This window comes from Lynx rufus, unplaced genomic scaffold (genome assembly GCF_022079265.1).
Source record: "Lynx rufus isolate CCGP_SWC_20201006 ecotype Redwood Valley unplaced genomic scaffold, mLynRuf1.p SCAF_1, whole genome shotgun sequence".
In the NCBI taxonomy this organism is placed as follows: domain Eukaryota; kingdom Metazoa; phylum Chordata; class Mammalia; order Carnivora; family Felidae; genus Lynx; species Lynx rufus.
The window spans coordinates 207,815,358-207,838,282 of NW_025814823.1; positions in this window are offsets into that span (position 1 = coordinate 207,815,358).

The following is a 22,925-nucleotide window of genomic DNA, read 5'->3' on the forward strand; positions in this document are numbered from 1 at the left end:
GGCCAGTATGACCAAGAGAAAGTACAGATGGCAGAAAGAGATGCGATGGGTTTGGAAAGGAGAGTTGGATTGTGCTGAGACTTGGATGTAAGGACAAGAACTTAAATCTGTATTTGTTATGCAGTAGATCTCTTTGTTAAATCAGGAAAAGAAAATGCTGACTCAGATAAATTAACCTAGCTATATTGGTCGAATGAATTTGAGCAGAGATGGTTTAGCGGTTAAAGAAAAACCTGTATTTCATGAAAAACCAGTAAAGTAGAGAAAACGTCCAGCAAATCGAATATTAAGGAGCAAACGGAAGTTATGTATTACCCCTAATGTTTTAAGTGCCCTGCTCTTTACCACGCTGTGTGGGGCCTCAAAAAGTAGGAGCTGACCTCAAAATTTCATTGAGTTGGAGAAAGAGTTCTACATGAATCAGAGGGCAACAATAGGTCATGGCAAGTGTATAAAAGCGGTCCGCTGGTGAGAGGTCAGGGAAGACTCCCCTAAGGCGACACACCTTGAGTGGACTTTGAATGACAGGCAGAAATTCATGCAGGTGAAGGCAGTAAGTATTACAGATGAGGAAGGCAACACAGGAAGGCACAGTGTGTGTGTGTGTGTGTGTGTGTGTGTGTGTGTGTGTGTGTGTCCAGGGCAAATGGAAAAGATTAGCCTCTCTAGGGAACAGGTCTCTGTCTCTGTCTCTCTAAAGATACATTGATAGATAGATAGATGATAGATAGATAGATAGACAGATAGACGTGATTAGTACAAAAGCAGGAAGGCCATGAGGTCCGATAAAGTATTACCACAAGAATTCAGCCATAAAAGTAGGTCAGTTACAACTAGTGCCTTACAACTTAGATTTTCATGGGACCCTTTTGAGAAGGTGAAGGAAAAATTCATCCCACAAAGAGTTTCTTTATGCATTCTAAATATATTAAAAAGTACCTATGTTATGTGTACAGAAAATAGCAAAATAACACCGTGATATGAGTTGGCTAATTGTGAGGGACAAGATACGTGATAGAAGGAAGTATAGCTCTTTTGGAAACAGGAACTTGGGGGTGGCAATGAGGCAAGATTAGGGAGGAATACTGAAAATAATTTTTTGAAATTTTTTGATGGGGAGGGAGGGGGGTGTGGACATAAAGGGTAGTTATAGAAAATAGAGGGCCAAGAGTTTGCCTGATTTGGTAGACATGTGAACAGTCCAAGATAAATCTTAGCTTTGTTCTAAACTACAGACGGTACTGTGAATAGATCTTTTAGGTAAATCCAAGTACCAGATAAATTCTGTAGCTCTGTTTCCAGAGAGTGTATAGAGATACAAATGTTCAACTTTCTTTATGAAAACCCTTTAAGAGAAACAATGGAGGAAACTGTGTTCTGTTTTAGGATTTGGACCCTTATACTTTATGCAGCCAACACTTGTTTAAGGGCATACTATTTGCAGTGGTTATAAAGTCCAAATTTTTAAAGACTGACATTGACCAGGGGTTATCAGATACTCCCTTTGTAGTGCTCTTGTAACCAGACTATGCCGCTTAAATAACCAAAGCTATTTTGGGGGGTGGCCCTGGTTATATTTTCATAATACTGCTTCATTAAAATCTGTAAGTCAGTAGTGTTGCCTGATCTGAAAGTGACACCATTGAACTCAGAAAATCTGATAATTAGGAGTTTGCTTCTAGAATACAGAGGCTCATGTCATCTCTGAATCGCTTGCTTTTCTGAATGACAAAGCTGAATGCCAAGTGAGCGTAGCATTTCTTTCTGGTGTTTATGAAAATAATGTTGATTCAGAAATTTGGATAACTTTTTAGGAAACATCGCTGACATTCTTTTTTAAGTTTACTTATTTATTGAGAGAGAGAGGCTGCATGCACGAGTGGGGGAGGGGCAGAGAGAGAAGGAGAGAGAACCCCAAGCAGAATCTGCGCTGTCAACCCATGACTCAGGGCTTGAACCCATGAACCGTGAGATCATGACCTAAGCTGAAATCAAGAGTCAGATACTTAACAGACTGAGCCACCCAGGTGCCCCCTGACATTCTTTAATAACCTAGTGTATCACAAGATTCTTTCCTCCCACTGTTTCTGTCACACAGATGCGCTTCCAGATTGTAATATGGTTATAGGAGACTCTCAAACATTGAATGTAAATATCCTCTATCTAATTAGTGGTTTAAGTAAATGTCATAATTTGAAAACTGTGTGTCGAAGATGATAATTAAGCCCTTAAGATGAAATTTGCATCTTTCCATGGTTGATATGAAGAAAGCAGTTTATGTGGGATTCCTTGAAGTAGTATTAATTTTGCTCTTACAAAACATTATTAATGGCAGTGAGACTTTCTACCTTCATCAGAAGCATTTCCTCTAAAAAACTTACCACGAGATAGAGAGCAAACTGAGGACTGATGGGCAGAAGTGGGGATGAGGGTGACCTAAATGGGTGATGGATATTAAGGAGGGCACTTGTCCTATTGAGCACTCGGTGTTATATGTAAGTGATGGATCACTGAATTCTACTCCGGAAACCAATATTACGCTATATGTTCAATAACTAGAATTTAAAGAAAAAATTGAAGAATAAAAATAAATAAATAAATAAACAAATAAATAAAACAAATAAAATAAAAAATAAAAAACTTGGCACTAGTTGTTTACTAACACTTGCTTGTTCTCTGTATCGTAAGGCCCTTGAGAACAGAGACCACATCTGTTTCATCAGAGTCTGTATAGCACAGCACAGCGCTTGGCACCCAGTAGGTGTTCAATAACCAATAACCAGATGGCCAAGTGAATGAATGGCAGGTTACTCTCACTTGCATTACTGATTGTAAATTATTATAGAGTGAGCGAAATGAGAAATTTCAGCTCGCCTTACCATCTACTGGTATAAGTAAAACAGTTCTGAGTCTTTTTTTTTTTTTAACTTTAAGGTTATTTATAATGAGCAACACCCATGTATTCCTGTAGCTTATATCTGCTCAGGGCCTGAGAAAGGCAGACAAGCTGTTACTGAAATTCTCCAGATGGTATGGTCTTTTCAAGTCCTTGGGTTAACTTCTACCAATGGAGTATTCATCATGGCTCATACATGGATCTTACTCGATAGGTATTATCACCTGGCCAATAATTATTGTAGTGGTGAATAGTTTTCAACCTGAAAACTTCTCCCAAGGATGACTTCTTATTCTCCTTCTGTTTCTTCTTTTTAAAGTGGCTAGGAAACTGCTTCCTAAAAAAAACTAATAAAACTTGAGGAAATAGATGAAACCTTTGGCTCAGCGCTGGATAATTAACGTTATCCCTTTGACTTACACAATTTCTGCCAAAATCAAAAGAAGCCTGGTTTTTTAGTTGGCATATGCTGCTGTAATGTAGGTAAAGATGTGATATCCATTAGGCTCTTTAAACTGCTTAAATTGGGTTGCCAATTAATTACTGTTGCACAGACCCCACTGGGTCCAAGGAAAACCAGTCAAAAAACCGACAATAGACCATATACTGATCAAGTTTTAAAAATCCCACCATAAAAGAATTTTTTTAAGCCCTAGTGACTATTTGATTCAAACCTTACTGTTCATTTTTTAATACATCGGGAGTGTTTCTCGATAATTTTATATAACCAAGTATCAATGAATGACGTCTAAGTCAATAATGGCAGGCAGGATTCTATGTTTCAGATGTGCACATGTTCACTTTGTAGTTTCTCTTAGCTTTTGAGTTTAATTTCACATGACTTCTAGCAAGCGCTCACGATTCTGTCTCTAGCCCAAGGTAGACTATAGATTTATCTACATTATAAATATTGCTGTCTGACAAATTAGCTCATCTCTAAGGAATTTAATTTTAAAAATGCAGTAAGGCACTGTCACCCTGATATCACTATTCTAAATGCATAAGAAGCAATCTGTCTCTCATTCTACTTGCCCCTTCTTCACCAGCATTTCCTTAGTATTGACCTTTCTAGTCTTCTCAAGTTATGTGGAACGCATATATAAAATGGGAAAGTGCTGTATATTCTACTTCATACGAGGAGCTATAATGATGTGACTGTTAGTCAGTAGCTGCCTTTTCTAAAGGATGTTCCTTTAGGTGCTCACATTTCAAAGTACCAATTCACTTACATAAGCTTTTAGCAAACTGGCATTATGGGAATTCTATTTTTAGGTTAAAATGGATCTTAGAATGAAGGTTATAAGACAAAATGGCCTTTGATTCTTTTTTTAAAGCCACCTTTGGGACACTTGGTTCATATGAAGTTTGAGGGTCACTGTGCACGATAGCTTGGCAAGATGGGATAACCTTGGATCTGACATTTGAGATTGTTAGACCTTAACCTTTCAATTAAAAGGCTTTGTTTCCAAAAGATTAGCCAAGTATTTAAATGAAAAAAAAATGGCAGCGTTAAATCACTCAAAATGGCAAGTTCACGCAACTATCATACTACAAAGCTGTGTGACCCTTTGAAGCCATGGCTCCATATTCAGACTCGTCACCTCCCCAACCTCCACACCATTGCTCAAAACCTCAAAGCCTGTCCAGTACTGTCTAGACAAAATATACTCCTGAAAATTCATTCTAATCCAGTTTGACCCACCTTTTAACCTTTTTTCCTCCTATCACCCAGCACGGGTCTTGTATTCTAATGAAGCTGACGTAAATATCCTTTGCTCACTGCTATCAATTTCTCTTTCCCGAAAAGTGTTTTCTGGATCGTTCACATTCCTCCAATCTGAAGAACTAGCTTAATTCCTTTTCTTGTATAATTCTAAAACAAAAGAAGTTGAGAGCATACATATTAGACCTGTGTGGTTTTCAGTAGGTTCATGGACTTTTTTCAAGATTTTGTTTTAAATGTCTATTTATTTTTGAGAGAGAAAGAAAGAGAGCGTGCTAGTGGGGACAGGGCAGAGAGGGGCAGATGGAGGGACCCAGAGCAGGCTCTGCATGCTGACAGCAGAGAGCCCCATGCTGGGCTCCAACTCCAGGACCGGTGAGACCATGACCTGAGGTACCCAGGTGCCCTGTTGACTTTTGCACTTCACCTTCTCTTCTGTCAAGTAGGGATGATGATCCTTCCCCCATAGCACTAAACGACAGAGTCTTAGCATCACAGCTGGCGTGTAATATACATCCAATAAACTTAACTTAAAAATATGGCATTATACCTTCTGTGTCTCTAAGAAACCTGTTTAAGCCATCACTGATCCTGCACTTTCTATCCACTCTGCTCTCTCTTTTCCAGGACATTTATCACCTTCTGAAAGACTGTAATCCATTTATGTGTTTCCCTGCTAGAAGGTAAACCCTATAAAGGAATAGATTCTTATTTTGCTCACTGACATATCCCAAGCTGCAGAGGAGTACCTGGCACATAGTAGGGGCATAGATTTATTACATTAATTAGCTTCATTCAGGGGTAAACTTTGTTTTCAGTCTCTAAACTGCAGTGGTTTTGAGCAGAGATTAGTCGCCAAATCCCACATGCTTTGAAAAAAAAAAAAAGAAGAAGAATTAAAATTTTTAAAGCTGCCAGTATTTGAAAGCTTTTTTATTCCTTTTAAGGTAATTTTTTAATCCTTTTAAGGGCATTTCTTAAATGGAGGTGCAAACGTAGAATGAAACTTTGGGTAGGAAATCTCGACACTGGAGAGATCAACCCTCAGAAAGAAATTTTAATCACATCCGCTTCTGATAATTAGCCCTAAGAGTAGAACTTTGCTTATTTTAGTGGGACTAAGAAAACTTAATCCCTTAATGTTGTTTCTCTTACTATATTCTTTGGCAAAACTCATTATCTATGTGCTTCTATAGTTCGTTAAGGAGTACATCCTAGTTTAAAAAAAAACACACATTACAGCTATAAACATTCCTAATTTCAGCTTTTGCCACACTAGAAGGCACCTATGGGGTATAGAAGGGCTTGATCATTAGTTTTTTGAGGATTTGTTTTAACCTTCTTGTCTACAATATTGAGTCTTTTTAATAAAGATTGGATTAGGAACTTAATAGTGGCTTTCAAAGAAGACTTGTCTTTGCATAGGGCTATAGAGTTCAGCTAAGGAAACGAATGATCTAATTACATTCTGTGATGCTAAAAATGCCTACATTATAAGACTAGAAATTAGCAGATTCCACCGTGCATCTGTCTAAACTTCAAGGACCAGATCAAGTTACATTTATTTAATGACCGTAATAGGGACAATAAAGAGAGGGTACACAGGGAACACCTATCTAATCACCTATATCTATCCCATGTTTTCCGTAAGTATTCAAGTATCAGTTACTTAGCAAGCACAGAATTTTCCAGTAGGTCATTACTAGTTCAGGGACTAGACAAGATTGCTCTAAAAGCTATGAAACATGTTGCTTAAATGGTACATTTTTTATGAACCAGGAACACTTCCTTTATAGTGAGTCATTGATGTTGACGTTCCTGTGTAGGCTAACCAGAAGCCTTTTTGTAGTTCAATAAAAATATGAATGTATCATAATGGGCCAGGAGGTCTCAGTGGAAGCTCAGCAAAGTGGCACGTGATAAGCAACAATTGCTACTAGTACATCTTATGCTAAACTATAGACCCACACGGCACCATCATGTTTTATCATCTTCCAAAAACCCAATGGGGATGGTGTGCATTTAAGAGGCCGGGAGAAGAAAAAACTCTCATTCCATCCGCTTATTCTGGGAAAGGCTCCTGTGGTAAGTCAGATTTTGTTTTGTTTTGTTTTGTTTTTACCAATTTCTTATTTTAAAGCAAAGGCTTGCCATTAAAGGATACGTGTGTCCCTGAGTGCTAGGCAGGTTTACAAGTGATAACCTAATGCAAAGGAAGAACACGTGACACAATTTCGAGTCAAAGCTCTGATAAATAGAAAATAGAATATACTTCAAAAAATTGTAGCGCAACTGTTAGACAATTGTAATCTCGCTATTAACTTAAGTCGTATTTATTTAACATGAAATGAGTAAACAGTTACCCAGCATTAGATTCATACGAAAGCTGTCTGCAGCTGGAGATGATTTTGAATAACAGATTTTAAAGGGCACAGACATAGATCCAATAAGTGAGACTTTATAGTCTAGAAAACCAGAAAAACTACATTGTGGAGGTGTATAAATTTATCGTTTTAAGTTAAGCCCTTTTAGGGAAGTAACAGTTCCTTTGGAACCATATGAATTGATGATTTGTTTAGTTAATTCATGTATTTCCTTTTAAAATGTACAAACTGAGTTGCTTCTCAGACTAGCAGTATAGGTTTATAAGAAGCAGCATATTACATTCACTGTTACTTCACAAAAATATACAGTTAAGACACCAATTATTTCTTCAGTCTTATAGAATAATAACTAGATCAAAAGTAAAACAAACAAACAAAATTATATTGTGCTTGGGTTAAAAATAGCATTTTTCTAGGCTCCTCAAAGTCCATGGTTGATGCCACCTCAGGAGCTTATCTTAAAAAGAAAAAAAAAAAAAGTAAATGAAATATTTAAGACTTAAACCTTTGAAAGTGTTGTCTAATGACACAACCAGGATAATTTTCTTCAGTATCTTGCTTTTATGCGGCTGGTACAAATTTGATTTTTTTGTCCTCTCTCCCAGCCCTGGAATGATTTTAATGTCAGAAGAGATGATATAAGAAAACAACCCACTAGAATATGTATGTTAGAAAACCTTCGAAGTCACTTTTGAAATCCTAGAATAAACTTTTTAAAATCTATACAGATTAAGGTGCTACTTAAGGTCTTTCCTTGTGTTCTTTGATTATTTTAATCAAGAAAGATCAGGAGGCTGTATGTTCCTTTCGTAAGAATGCTTAGTTCTCTGAAACCTTACCATCCATTTTAATCTTATTGGTAGAGGTCAATTAAATGACTTACCAATGGTGGTATGGAAATTGACTCTAAAAGCTTCTTTAGATTAGGAACCTTGTTTAGTGTTTGGAATCCCATAGGAGTGGCTTTTTCCTGAAGGCTCTAGTAGATACAAGATTCTTTGAATTACTTTTCCAAACTTGCTGACTGTATTTCATGATTCCTAAGGTAGATGTCTAGATGTGTTTATGGAAGGGGGACCAGTGAATGGTGATGACTCATGATTCCAACAGGCGTAATTATGGTTAACATTTACTTGGATTTATATATATAATTCATGAAACAAAACCTTCCTCACCTGCTTAGACTTTATAAGCAAGAGTCTGATATTAAGTGGTCGGGTTTTTTTTTTTTTTTTTTTTTATTTAAAAAAAATTTTTTTTTCAACGTTTATTTATTTTTGGGACAGAGAGAGACGGAGCATGAACGGGGGAGGGGCAGAGAGAGAGGGAGACACAGAATCGGAAACAGGCTCCAGGCTCCGAGCCATCAGCCCAGAGCCTGATGCAGGGCTCGAACTCACGGACCGCGAGATCGTGACCTGGTTGAAGTCGGACGCTTAACCGACTGCGCCACCCAGGCGCCCCATTGGTCGGGTTTTTTTATTGCAATTGGAACTTATGTGCTCATCGATCTGTGCAGTGAATGGACCCCATACAGATACTTCCAATACATTAGAATCATTTATTGTTTGATGTATTTGTTTCAATTGTGCAGCAATTAAAATCCCAAATCTGTTTCATTTAGCATGACTTAATATGCTACCTAGAATATTTCCATCCTTCAGTTTAATTTTAAAATGCATTTATGTATTGTCACATACTTTTCCTCTTTCACTGAAGGTTTTCATTTCTTTTCATTTTCTTTTTTTTTTTTAAATATAATTTATTGTGAAAGTAGCTAACATACAGTGTATACTGTGTGCTCTTGGCTTCGGGAGTAGATTCCCATGATTCATCGCTTACATACAACACCCAGTGGTCATCCCAACAAGTGCCCTCCTGAATGCTTATTCGGTCTAGTATCATTTCCCAAAAGATGAGAGAGCAAGGAGAGTGTGAACTTTGGCTCAAGGATACTTGTGAATTTTTGTCATCTTTACTCACTCTGCAGCAGCTTCTTAGAGTTTTTGTATATAAACACACAGTTTCGAAGTCTAACTATTTCAGAACCTTTTTTTGGATCCTGCCTCCTAAATTTTCAGCACTTGAGTAGTACTCGTATATCACCTCAAGAAGCAAGAAAAACAGGGCGCCTGGGTGGCGCAGTCGGTTAAGCGTCCGACTTCAGCTCAGGTCACGATCTCGTGGTCCGTGAGTTCGAGCCCCGCGTCGGGCTCTGGGCTGATGGCTCAGAGCCTGTAGCCTGTTTCCGATTCTGTGTCTCCCTCTCTCTCTGCCCCTCCCCCGTTCATGCTGTCTCTCTCTGTCCCAAAAATAAATAAACGTTGGAAAAAAAAAATAATAAAAAAAAAAGAAGCAAGAAGAACAGTTGGTAGATTCCCCCTTCTCCCTGTATAACCTGAAATAACCTAGGCAATTCTTATCTGTTAACCTATCTGACTTGGTCAGCAACCAAAAAGTAGGAGAGTTCCCCTGGCTTTTTAGATAGCCTTCTGGAACTTTGTAACCTTTGGTGTGTAGAGCAATGGTATCAGGAGGGGAGAGGGCTAGTTATCAGGTTGCTAGTTCTATGTAAACCTGAGATTTGACAAATAAATAGAAAATCTCTTTATTTTTTTTTTTAATTTTTTTTTTCAATGTTTTTATTTATTTTTGGGACAGAGAGAGACAGAGCATGAACGGGGGAGGTGCAGAGAGAGAGGGAGACACAGAATCAGAAACAGGCTCCAGGCTCCGAGCCATCAGCCCCGAGCCTGACGCGGGGCTCGAACTCACGGACCGCGAGATCGTGACCTGGCTGAAGTCAGACGCTTAACCGACTGCGCCACCCAGGCGCCCCAAAAATCTCTTTATTTTTTAAGCGATTCTTTCTTCCTTCCTATTTAAAAGCAAACCAAGTCTTTTTCTTTTTTTTTTTTCAACGTTTATTTATTTTTGGGACAGAGAGAGACAGAGCATGAACGGGGGAGGGGCAGAGAGAGAGTGGGAGACACAGAATCGGAAACAGGCTCCAGGCTCTGAGCCATCAGCCCAGAGCCTGACGCGGGGCTCGAACTCACGGACCGTGAGATCGTGACCTGGCTGAAGTCGGACGCTTAACCGACTGCGCCACCCAGGCGCCCCCCAAGTCTTTTTTCTAAGAGAAATCAGCTAAGTTGTGAAGAACCATCCATAAAGTGATAATTGATACATCAAGCACACGGATAACAGTAAACAAAAAGTGGTTTCAAAATATATATACACATACATATATATATATGTATGTGTACATATATATATATGTATGTATATATATATATATATTCATTCTAGGGACGTCTGGGTGACTCAGTTAAGTATCCAACGTTGGCTCTAGGTCACGATCTCATGGTTTGTGGGTTCGAGCCCCACAACGGGCTCTGCACTGACAGCTCAGAGCCTGGAGCCTGCTTCAGATTCTGCGTCTCCTTCTCTCTCTCTCTGCTACTCCCCAGCTTGTGCTTTGTCTCTCTCTCTCTCTCAAAAAAATAACTAAACATTAAAAAAATTAAAAATATAAAAATATATATTCTTAACCATGAGGGTTAGCAGGGCCACCATCATTCTTAGAAATGAAGCTCAGCTGCCCTGTTGACTGTGGATATCTTGCCCAACTGGAGGAGATCATATCAGATGTGGAAATGTGAGCCATTCGCAAGTGTCTCATGGAAGGTTAATGCCAACTCTATGGGGAGACTGGACACTAAAACAAAGGACACATTCTACTGAAAAGACCACCTAGAACCCAGAGATAACATATTAGGTTAAGATAACTTAAACTGATCTTGTGTTGTGTCTACATAACTAGAAGGACTTTTTGTCATGGTTTTGGTCTCTGTGTAGACACAGAAAAAGAAGTTCTGCCTGTCCATATTCAATTCCTACACACACGGCAGTTTTACTCTTCTGTGCTGATGTTATAAGGCAGCTGGAGTCTCTCTCTTTTAAACTCTTCAAAACACAGCTTGTCTCTGAAACATGAGTTGCGGAAAGGTACAGAAACACTCAAGCAATGGCTTTGAGGATTATATAAATGTGGGCCTCTGCCTGGAAAGGAAAACCACATTGGGATTTAATATAATTCAGCCAGGCTATTAAAGAAGAAACCAAATATCAGGCAATGTTTCTTGCACTGGTTTTTGGAAGAGGAAAAGTTTAAGATTACCTGCTTGCTTTTAAAGTGCTCTGCTGTCATACAGCATAAAATAATTCTACTAGTGTATGTGGCTTTTCGTTCGTACTTGTGTTGAAAATGCAGATGGCTCTAAATAACATGCTTTCTTTAACTCTTCTAACAGCCACGTAGACTTTCAAGATGACTATTGCAATGGACTGGAGTAGAAAGTGGACTGTGTGTCACAATTAAGATTTATATGTACACGTATCATAGGGGAAGGGCCCAAATGAATACACTATTGTGGCCTAAAGTCCACATGCTAGATATATTGCACACCAACTTTGACTTAATTCAGGATTATTTCATATGGGAACAAGAAAGCACTACTTGATATTGTGTGTTCAAAGACGCAAACTAAGATTCTTTTATATGATTTAGTTTAAAACGAGTGTGGAGCTAGAAAGAGGAGTTCGTTTGGGGAGCTACCCTAGCCTGGGAAGAATAGGCATGAAAAGAGTGAAATATTTGCTGGTCAGTTTGGGTGAGTATATATATCTGAGGAGAGACTGTTGGAGAAAGTATGAATAGTGTCAGTGTATTGGCTTAGGAATCAAATGGTGCAATGACAGTCCTTTTCCCTCGCCCTGATTCATTAGCTTTTTGACTACCTTTTCCTGCAAGGGTCAAGCATAATATCCGTTATACATTTAAATGCCAAGTTCAAAGTAAAATCCATAGGTTTGCTGTGCTTTTGTACCAGTTCCATAATGCTTCTCCTCAAATCACCAGCCCAAAGGCCCTGCAATAGAAAATCTAGAGGCTTCCATGTTAGTAGTGCTATTTTTTTTTAATTGAAAACCCTAAAATTGTTCACGTAAATTGCTCATTCTTTAGAACACTCTCTTACCTTGGATTTAGGATGAGAGGAAAACAGAATGAAATACTGTATCCTACTTTACTATTTAATAGTACACAGTAGAATTCTCCTAAATTCAAATTTTAAAACTGACTTACTCTATTCGCCCATTCCAGTCATCTATCAACACTTCAGCTTTTAAAAACCTTATTCCTTCCACATGCTTTTTTTTTTTTGGCATACTTTCTGGTTACCGTCACTTCTTAACTAGAAAAGGCAAGCTGTGCAAAGCCCCTTTCTGTCACTGTCACTGTCACTGCAGCATGGCGCCCCCTACCTTACGACAGCGCCTTGGTGCAGGCTCCTGTGCCACCACTAAAAAATGCTGGGTTTTCTCCACTAAGGCAAGCGCTTGGTGACTGAAGCAGGTGCTGCCATCACTGGTCCTGCAGTAGTGTCTCAGCACGAGTGGGTGGGGGGAGTGCTCGCGAGAATCCCATCACGTGACACAAAGCTCTTTCTGCATTCCCACCAGCCACTGTACCAGTGAGGCTGCCCAAAGTACGAAAGTATCTTCTTGACTGGGTTAGATGGGAACCCGTACATTTCAGCCCAGGTCTTTAGTGTAGACCTCTTACTGAATACCCACTCCTCGGCCATAAAGAATTATCCCTTAATTCCTACCCCCTACCCTCCCCACACATACACATCTGCCCCGTGTTGACTACTTCAGTCCATTGGCCATTTCCCGGAAATGTCTTGGCTTGCCATACAAATTTACCCACCAGATTGCCAGTTACCTTCAAGCCTAAAGCACAGGTGTATGGCCCTCCCACCCCACAAAGAGCCATATTGTTCTCTCTCCCAAAACAATGAATTCCTAATAACCTTTCCTCAGAATTATTGGGAATCACTCATAGCTTATTCCATAGTGACTTGCTATCTTTCTAATAGAGCAGCAGCTAGTAAAGCAGTCCATGACGGTACTTAGTATTATAAACTGACTCAAGGATGCAGTCATCACCTTGCCAGTCTCTCTTCCCCACATGGCTCTTGAGGTATAAATACAAATGGAACAATAGAAGATAAGAAAACAAAAAGGGGGATCAGGTCCTAGTAACCTCCATATGCAGAGCTCTGATAAATCTGGGTTGAAGTACACTGTTGACTAGACTAGAAACCCCCCATTCTCTTTTCCATGTCAAGGTGCGTCTGCTGCATTGCACTGCCCAGCTCACCCGAGATATACAGAGCACACGTACCATGGCTGGTTGAGCCACATCCAGATAGTCACTGGTGTCAGGGGTACCATGGCAGAGCATACCCTAAATGATCCAATGCCACCAATGTAAACTAATTACAGAAATATGATCTTCAAACCTCCAAAGTTTCAATGTCACTTCGTCCCTTTGTAAAGTGAATTAAAGGATAAAATCGGATTCCCGTTTCTCTTCTCTGTTCGGTCTAAGCTAGAGGAGGTCATGTTCAAGAACTAGTGTGGAATGATCAGCTGGGATGTTAAAGTTGAGATGGGTATGCACTCTAATGTCAATTAATCCATCTCCAAGCTTCATTTGTCCAAGGGCACAAGAATTCCACATGGTCAAAAGGCCGCAAGGATATTCAACACCACATTCTTTCTTAGAGTCTGAACAAATGTAAAGAGAAGTTCTAGACTCAGTGGTCTGTGCGTGTCTTTGTTCATGCAAACATACTAACTTATGCCCAGCTTTTCCAAAGGCAAGAGTATCTTGATTATGAATTTACATTTTCTTCTTTTTCTAACTCTAGAGCGTTAAGCATTCAAACTGAATAGCCATTATGCTGAAATAACTGAGTAATATGATTGTAAAGTTGAGCATAAACTTAATACTTCAGTTCAGCCTGTGAACAATTTCAGACATTCCTAGTGAACTGTTTGCATTGCCCAGTCTAGAGAATGGGCCCTCATCTGGATAGCATTAAGCTGTGTCTTAAGCTTAAACTCTCCTAAACACTATTATAATGACTATTTTTTAGGCTCTAGTAGAAGATATTCCTAATAAAAACTTACTTTAAAAACAAAAAAGGGTGTGGTGGGTACAAAACTTAGGAGAGGTTATAATGAGTCAAAAGTCTTGAAAGTTGCCAACTTAAGAAATCAAACTTCCTATCATGCTTAAAAAAAAGAAAAACATGAAAAGGCCACACACTGAATAGTAGACAATGTACTGAAATAAATCTGAATCCTTTGATCTGTGAGTTGCATCTCAAACCTAGCCAAATACTTTCTTCTAAGCAGCCAAATCAACATTAATAAGCCAGTTTGACCAATTAGGACTCCAGCTACCTAGGTAAAAAAAAAAAAAAAAGAATCCAGTGATAATATATGGTTAGATCACATAGAATCCTTTTTTGGTTTTGGTTCAGAAAATGTATGTGAAAACTTATGTTCAAACTATTCTGCTAAGCTATCTTCCTGTTCTTTGCTTGATAAATCTAAGTGGAAGGTACTCTTGGTTCAATCTGTATGTAATGGGCTTTGCACAGTCTTCAAAAACAGTTGAAAAAAAAAACAAAAAAACAAAAAAACCTGACACGTATAATCTCTAGGAATAGGACAGTAGAGCCTCATACTAGGATCTAGATTTCTCCTGGTACCAGCTCTACCCCGACCAGCTGCTTAACAATAGACAAGTTATACATTCTTTCTTGACCTCAGTTCCCTAATTTTTAATAATGAAAGGGTATGACCAAATTATTCCCTAGGTTTCTTCCAGCTGAAAATCTAACCACCTGGTATTTCTTTAAGGAGACATAGGATCATGGAAGTAGATGATGGGACCTCAAGCTTGTCAGTACATTAGAATTATCTGGAAACCTTTAAAATTTATGGGTGCCTGTGTCCCCTTCCCCAGAGATTTGGATTTAATCAATCCGGGAACAGCATGGACGTCTTTTTAAGAGGTCCCCAGTAAACGTTCCCCAGGTGATGTGAGGGAGACCTTCTAAACTACTAATGGTAATGATGTAGGCTTGGATTTGACTCAGCACCTCTGGTGATATGGAGTAGATTCAAAAGCCAGAGTTGAACGGGGGTGGCCCTCCCACTGACAAACTCTCTCACCTTTTCACCTAAGCCTTGCTAGTGAAAGTACTGCATCCCTCTATGGGTGTCCTTGCTGGCTGTTTACTTGTCGATCCTAGTTGTCCCAAAATTGTTTAAACACTTGCTGTGGAAAATCAATGCTGGATACAACCGAAGACTCTGCAGGACATAGTATGTAAGATGTAGCTTTGATTTAAGCATGGCTACCATTTGCTGAGTGTGCTTTCTATACGGTAGGCACTGAGGTTTCTACATAAGTTCTTACTGATTTCTTGTAACAACTCTGCAAACAATATTCCCCTCATACCTAAGTGAGTATTATTAGATAAGTTGCCTCAAACCACAGAGCTAGAAATGGTGAAAGTGTATATAAAACCCCCAAGCTGAAAGCAGCTATGCCATCACACCTCCGCCCAAAGTTAACTGCATGGGGAACTCTTGGCCTGACTTGGTTCCAAAGAGAGGGAAAAGCTTCTCGTTTCAGTATTCTTAAGTCCTACAGCGTCCTTTCCAACGGTTAAAAGCAATGAAAAAATGGTCTCGGTAAATGCATACCTCGTGTATACTTCCTCGTGTTTGGTTACTGAGGCCTCTACAGCAGTGTCAGCACTTACAAGAAAATCTAAGGACTCCTTTTCACTGTGCATCGACATACTCTCATTTCCCCAATTACACAAGCTGCAAAAACCTTAGCGTCTATTATACTGGGCCTTTGCAGAGCAGTGTAAGCCTTCCTGAAAGCATAGGAATCCAAGCAGTTAAAGGAGAAAGGCTTTACATCAAGGATCAGAAACAGCCTGACTTTGCTGTGTGTTTCTGGCAACATACCTTATTCTCAAAAGGCTACTTTGAAAATAATGGTGAAGGCAGCCTGCTGCCCTCTTGGACCCCGAGATCTGCCTTAGAGGTTAATATTTCACATGTGCTGATTCAGTACCTCAGCTGAGACAGGCATAAAGTTCCAAAGGACACAGGAGCATATTTTCTGACAAGTACAAAGTACTGGATGGACACTCTAGCAAAGATGTTTATGTTTTTTTGCTCTTGACTCTTCTTAACTCTCTTTCCTGTGTCTATTTTATGTTACTGTTTCTGAAAATTTAACTGGCATGTGAAAGTCAGTGGGATTATGACTTTAAAAGCAGCTTAGGAAATACACATTAAAATCAGTATGATTTGTTTAAAAAAAAAACAAAAGATAAGAGCAACCAGCATCTATAGTAGAAAAGGGAACATAGATCATGGTTCATTTTGAGCCTAGCAACTTATTAGGGATTGATTTTGTTTTAATGAGTCCATTAACTTACCCATAAAATAGACACATTTTATTTCACAGAGCTGTCAGGCTAAATGTTTCAAGTGCTTGGTAGGTTAAATGTCCCATCCTCCTTATCACTAAAAACAGATTCTCAAACATTTGTGGAATGGGGCCATCATTAAGTAAGTCCTTAAATTACTCCTTTTACCAGCGTTTTGAGACTGACCCAAGCAAATTTCTCCCTGTCCTATATAATTAGGATAAGGTCACCCGGTGGGGGGCGGGGGGGAAGAGGCGGGGGGGAGGGGGGGGACACACTTGTGTCAGGATATTTGTGCGAACCCTGGAATCATTAAGTAGTGTCATTGCTGATACCCATGCAACCCTGCTGATGGAAAGGGTAAACAAGAATAAGGAGGCACCAGCCAGACTCCTCCCTACACAAATGTATCCCTGTACCGGGCATCCCAGGGTTCTAAATACTTGCCGTCTTGCATGAATCACTTGAAACGCTAAACAAACTAGCAGATTTTTTCTTGTGCAAGGGATATACTTGCCGTAAGATGACTCAGGCAGTCTTCTGGTATACATTTCTCAGAGCCTTCTCAGAAACTGAAAAAGATGTTGCAAGCTCCAAAAATCTCTCCTAGTCATGTGATTCTTGTGCCGTGGAAAGGGGAAGTTCTCGCATTCTCTCAGGGGGGTTTGTTTGTGTTAAGTCCAGAATCCAAGTTATGTATCTTTGCTCAAATGGAAGCTAGCACAGTTTCTTTTACGACTTTCTGTTGTATTTTAGGCCTTAACAAGGACTGAAGAATACATAATAGCTTTAGATCCTCCTCTCTTCCCAGCTGTATCTTTATTCCTCTCCTCCAGCTCCTAATAAAGGAAGCAGCCCCTCCCTGAGAATGAGAACCAGCTAGGTTTAGATGGAGAGCTGTTCATGTGGCTTTTTGTATATGTTTTTGAGCTTTAATTTTTAATCCTTGCTTTATGATAACACCCCTTGTGTGTGTTTCCTGATTAGTTTTGTGCTTTTTGGTCAGAAGACTTTCTGGGACTAAACCCAGTGAATCAGAAGACTATGGGCTTTCTCCGTGTCCTGTATCTGCTTGTTCCCCTTTATGAAAACCTTTTACTTTGCTAGAGCTCAAAACAGAACACACAGATTAATGCAATCTAGACAATTCTGTTTTAAACAATGCCCTAGCTTGGGAAAGTAATCAAAGAAAATACTAGGGCACCTTTTGGCCCTCAGATCCCTTTTCCAGCCCCAATCCTTTTCCAAAACCAATTCATTATAAAACCTGCTGGAGGTTTTATGAGAACAATGGGCAATTCTGTAACAACGTTAGAAGGATTATTATGCATTTGAGTTGAAAATGTTTAAGTTGCTTATTCTCTCCAGGGGGACCTGAGTCTAGAAGCAAGACTTCTTCCATCTACTGCTTGTCGAATGGTAGATTGGACATTCAGAAAGCCTGTAATGGGGGGTTTGCTCTTTAGACCTTGGGAGAAAGGTAAATGCTTATCACTCTGGTATATGTGATACTGGATGGATGCTTTTATGAAAATATTTTTAAAAACCTCTCACATTTCTTCATGAAGGAGTTTATCTGTGAATCTTGGGGCATTGGGGCAGAGTCTACTCGCTGATCATTTCAGGGAACATGGATACATTTTATTAATTTTTTTTTAAGTCTATTTATTTATTTTGAGAAAGAGAGAGAGCAAGCACACGTGAGTGGCGGAGAGGCAGAGAGAGAGAGGAACAGAGAGAATCCTGAGAAGACTCCGTGCTGACACGGGGCTCGATCTCACAAACCATGAAGTCATGACCTGAGCTTGTATCAAGAATCCAATGTTTAACCTATGGAACCACCCAGGCACCCAAACATGGATACATTTCAAAAATTGTTTTATGTTTATTTTTGAGAGAAAGAGAGAGACAGGGTGTGAATGGGGGAGGGGCAGAAAGGGAGGGAGACACAGAATCCGAAGCAGGCTCCAGCCTCCTGGAGCTGTCAGCACAGAGCCCCACATGGGATTCAAACCCACAAACCTCAAGATCATGACCTGAGGGGAAGTCAGATGCTTAACCGACTGAGCCACCCAGGCGCCCCCAAACATGGATACATTTTAAATGGCATGGCCTGCAATGCAGACCTATGTTTGCATTGCTATTGTAACATTATATACCTTTTCTTCAGGGAATTTATGCTAAAAAATTTTTTCCTCCCTATTATGTTTTTCTAACTTGCCCCTTGCTCATTCCTAAACAGTGGAAGGATATAATTAAAAGATACCAACTGCCTTTAAAACAATTCCAGTGCTGTGAGAAGTTGTATTTAAATGTCTGAAAAGAGAAGTTTTTGCTGTAAAACCAGGGTAGTACCATTCACTTTAGAACCCTCCCAGGGATATCCGGGTGGCTCAGTCGGTTAAGCATCTGACTTTGGCTCAGGACGTGATCTCGGTTTGTGGGTTCGAGCCCATCATCAGGCTCTGTGCAGACAGTTCAAAGCCTGGAGCCTGCTTCAGATTCTGTGTCTCCCTCTCTCTCTGCCCCTCCCCTGCTCACCCCTTGTCTCTCTCTCTCTCTCTCTTTCAAAATTAAATAAATATTAAAAAAAAATTTTTAGAACCCTTCCATTTTGGCCCAGTCTGCCAACACTAGATTGGCCCGTTCTTGAGCTGTGAGGTTGTGGCACAATCACCTTTGTGACTAAACTGCACACCACCATTCCCTCTCCCAAGCCCCTCAAAGTGTTTTGTCGCACTTCTCAAATTCCTTTAAAATATTCTCATTTTAGGGGCGCCTGGGTGGCTCAGTCGGTTGGGCGTCCGACTTCGGCTCCGGTCATGATCTCGCAGCTTGTGAGTTCAAGCCCCGCGTCGGGCTCTGTGCTGACAGCTCAGAGCCTGGAGCTTGTTTCAGAGGCTGTGTCTCCCTCTGTCTGCCCCTCCCAGCTCACTCTCTCTTTCTGTCTCCAAAGTAAATAAACATTAAAAATTTAAATATTCTCACTTTAGAATAAAATTTGCCAAATTTAATAACCTAAATGTTTTATTATCAGAAATAATATCTTACAGAAAAGTACAATATTGGGCTCCAAAGATGGCCAACGAACTCTTTTACCCAGATTATTTTAAGCTGAACTGGAGGGAAAGTGGGGAGGCTTCAGGAAGAGGTCTTACCTACTGTCTTCAGGGACAAATAGGTAACTGGGATGGGCTGGATGTGGGGGAGAGGGGCGTTTGGCATATTTGAAAAGGTAAGGGATCCAAAAGCAAATAATACTCTAAAAGAAATGAGACATATGGACTGCTATACAAAAATGAAAATAAAGGAGATTGAAGATAAGAAGGGGCAGAATATTTAAGAGTCTCACAAACAAAATAAAAGCATCTAAGTCTTTGTCCTAAATGCAAGGGGAACCACAAGACCAAGCAGGAAAGCTTCCAATGTTATTCTAAAATTTAGAACTTCATTACTTAAAAAAAAAAAACCAAATCCAGATCACCCCAATAGCCATGGGATGGAGCACCCCATGGTGCTAGCCATGGGCTGGAGCCATGGACTAGCCAAACACTAGCCATGGACTGGAGCACCAAGGTTGTCATGGGAGCGAAAAGTAGGGAGAGAAAAGGCTCAGAAAAAGGTAGAGGTATCTGATATATGCAATCAGATACCCCCAAAGGCTGAACAGCAAAGTGATTGGATTTGGTCAGGAGACCCATCAGCAGCTGAAGTTGAGTTTCTGAGAGTAGAGTTGAGATGAACAGTCCTTTGAGAGAAAGGGAAGAAAAAGAAGAGGGTAGGAGACTATCAAGTTGAAATGTTTAATCATGAAAGGGTCACGAGATGATGACTGGAGGACTTACAGGGTCCTTATTTCTAAGATAAGATCTGAGCAACTTATAAAGGAAAGGGCCTGTCCCTGTATCTCCTTAGGTCAGAGTGTAGTCTCACCTCCTGATGTAAATATCGGCAAATATCCTCTTGAATTGGAATAAATTCTCTGAAGTTAAGGAAATAACTATCAGTTTCCTGGAATTGGAAGAGTGTGTATATGACTAGGAGATTTATCGTGTCACCAGGAGACAAATCTTGGGAACCACTGAAACCAGTCAAGGCACACAAAATAGAGGTGTATTCATTTCGTAGGGCTGCCATAGCAAAACACCAAAAATGAGGTGGCTTCAAACCACGGAAACCCATTTCCTTACAGTCCTGAGACCAGAAGCCCCAAATCAAGATGTCAGCAGGGTTTGCTTGTTCTGGAAGCTCTGAGGGAGAACGCATTCCGTGTTTCTCTCCCGGCTTCTGGTGGACATTGGCAATCCTTGGCATTCCTGCTTTGTAGATGTGTCAATCCACTCTTTACCTCCGTACTCACATTACCTTCTCTTTTGTGTGTCTCTTTGTTTCAAATATCCCTTTGCCTTTCTCTTATAAGGACATCTGTTATGGGGTTTAGGGCCCTCCCTAAGTCCCGGATGATCCCAACTCAACTGCAAATACCTTTTCCCCGAATAAGGACAAACTCAAAGGTTCGAGGGTTAGAATTTGGAAATGTCTTTTTAGGGGTCACTACATGTATGTAACAGCGCATCTCAGTAGCTAGTAGGAGGCTTCTCAGAGGAAATCCATTAGTGTAACATGAGAGGAACTTGGGGCCAGACATCCTGGGTTAGACCCAGGTTCTACCTCTTAGCAGTCTATAGTTGTTTTATTTTTTAATGTTTTTATTTATTTTTGAGAGAGAGAGACAGAGTGTGAGTGGGGGAGGAGCAGAGAGAGAGAGAGAAGGAGACCCAGAATCTGAAACAGGCTCCAGGCTCCAAGCTGTCAGCACAGAGCCCGACCTGGGGCTAGAACTTGGGACCAGCGGGATCACGACGTAGGCCGAAGTCAGACGCCCAGTCGACTGAGCCACCCAGGCGCCCCAGCAGCTGTATAGTTTAAAAACCCCGTGCCTTGGCTTTTCCTATCAAAATACTCATAGGGTTACTCTGAGTAACCTACTAATACCTGGCCCCCGACTAAGTCTTGAGTAAACAGGGCTTTGGGTCCTCTGCTATGTAAGACTTTAACCTGTAAAGAGATTGTCTCCCTGACTGCTTACCAGTCAGGTACCTTGGAGCAAAATTAACAATGAAATCTCCAGTTTAAATCATTCAGGTAACATTAGTCATACATAGATTTCTGTATATATATGTTTTTAAAGACTATTAAGACTATAAAGACCATTTAAAGACTCATGGAGGGAGAGATGAAGAACTGACCTTGGGGAAAACATGTTGACATTTATGAAGCAAGCAAAGTGCAATTTAGGCTGATAGAGCCTCAAAAATGTTATCCTTTAGTTATCTATAAAATAGCACGTATTTCTTTGGGTGGACTTGGTCCTTGAATTTAAAAAGCTCAAATAAATGGATGCTTTAACAACAGAATTAAGCTTTTTTTTGGGTGGGAGGAATGTACTAGTCAGTGAATGGTCTTTTTCTTTTTTAATTTTTTTTTCTTTTATTTGTTTTTGAGAAAGAGCGTACAAGCAGGGAAGGGGCAGAGAGGGAGGGGGACAGAGGATCTGAAGAAGGCTCTGGGGCTAAAACTCACAAATCCCGAGATCATGACCTGAGTCGAAGTTGGATGCTCAACCAACTGAGCCACCCAGGCATCACAGTCCATGGGTGGTCTTAACACGATTACAAAACTATGAATGGCTCGGCTGTGCCTCTGGTCTTCAGTCCATGTAGAAGGTTAAACTTTCTCTAGCTCAGAAGCTGTGTAGAAACTTTGACTCCTGGGACGTGAAAAAACCTTTAGAAACATTAGTTCACTTCCGTGTGTTTACAGTGACTCTGAGTTTTTCTGTTTTACCTACCATGATACATAGAGAAGTTTTATAAGAGCACATACCACAACTTCCTTGAGGATAATAAGGCTAAATAGTAGCATAAAGTATTTATGCTCAATGAATTGCACAATAGACATCCCATAAATTCATTCATCCCCTGATACGTTTAAGTGTTAATGTCAAAAATGCTTGTCTTTTAAAGTATAGCAGTTAGATAGCCCTGGAAGCCATCTCCAGAATCCTAACACATAAAAAAATCTATATTTATCAATGGGAATAAGATAAAGTTTATAACGCTATTCCTGACACTGCCTTTGCAACTAAATGGGTTTTTGAAGAACCAGGATTCATTACTGTCCAATTTGAAATGCCAAAATATTTCTGTTTTGCTATGAAACCCTATTTCTGTATGTGTGACACATTTTGATCCCTACCTTTAATACTAGATTTTTATGCCAAAATTCCAATGCAAACTACTTAGGTAGGTAATCATTAAATGTTCCTAGATTGCTTTAAAAAAAAATCTAGGGGGCGCCTGGGTGGCTCAGTTGGTTAAGCGTCTGACTTCAGCTCAGGTCATGATCTCGCGGTCCATGAGTTCAGGCCCCACGTCGGGCTCTGTGCTGCCCGTTCAGAGCCTGGACCCTGCTTCAGATTCTGTGTCTCCCCCTCTCTCTGCCCCTCCCCTGCTCATGCTCTGTCTCTCTCTGTCTCAAAAAAA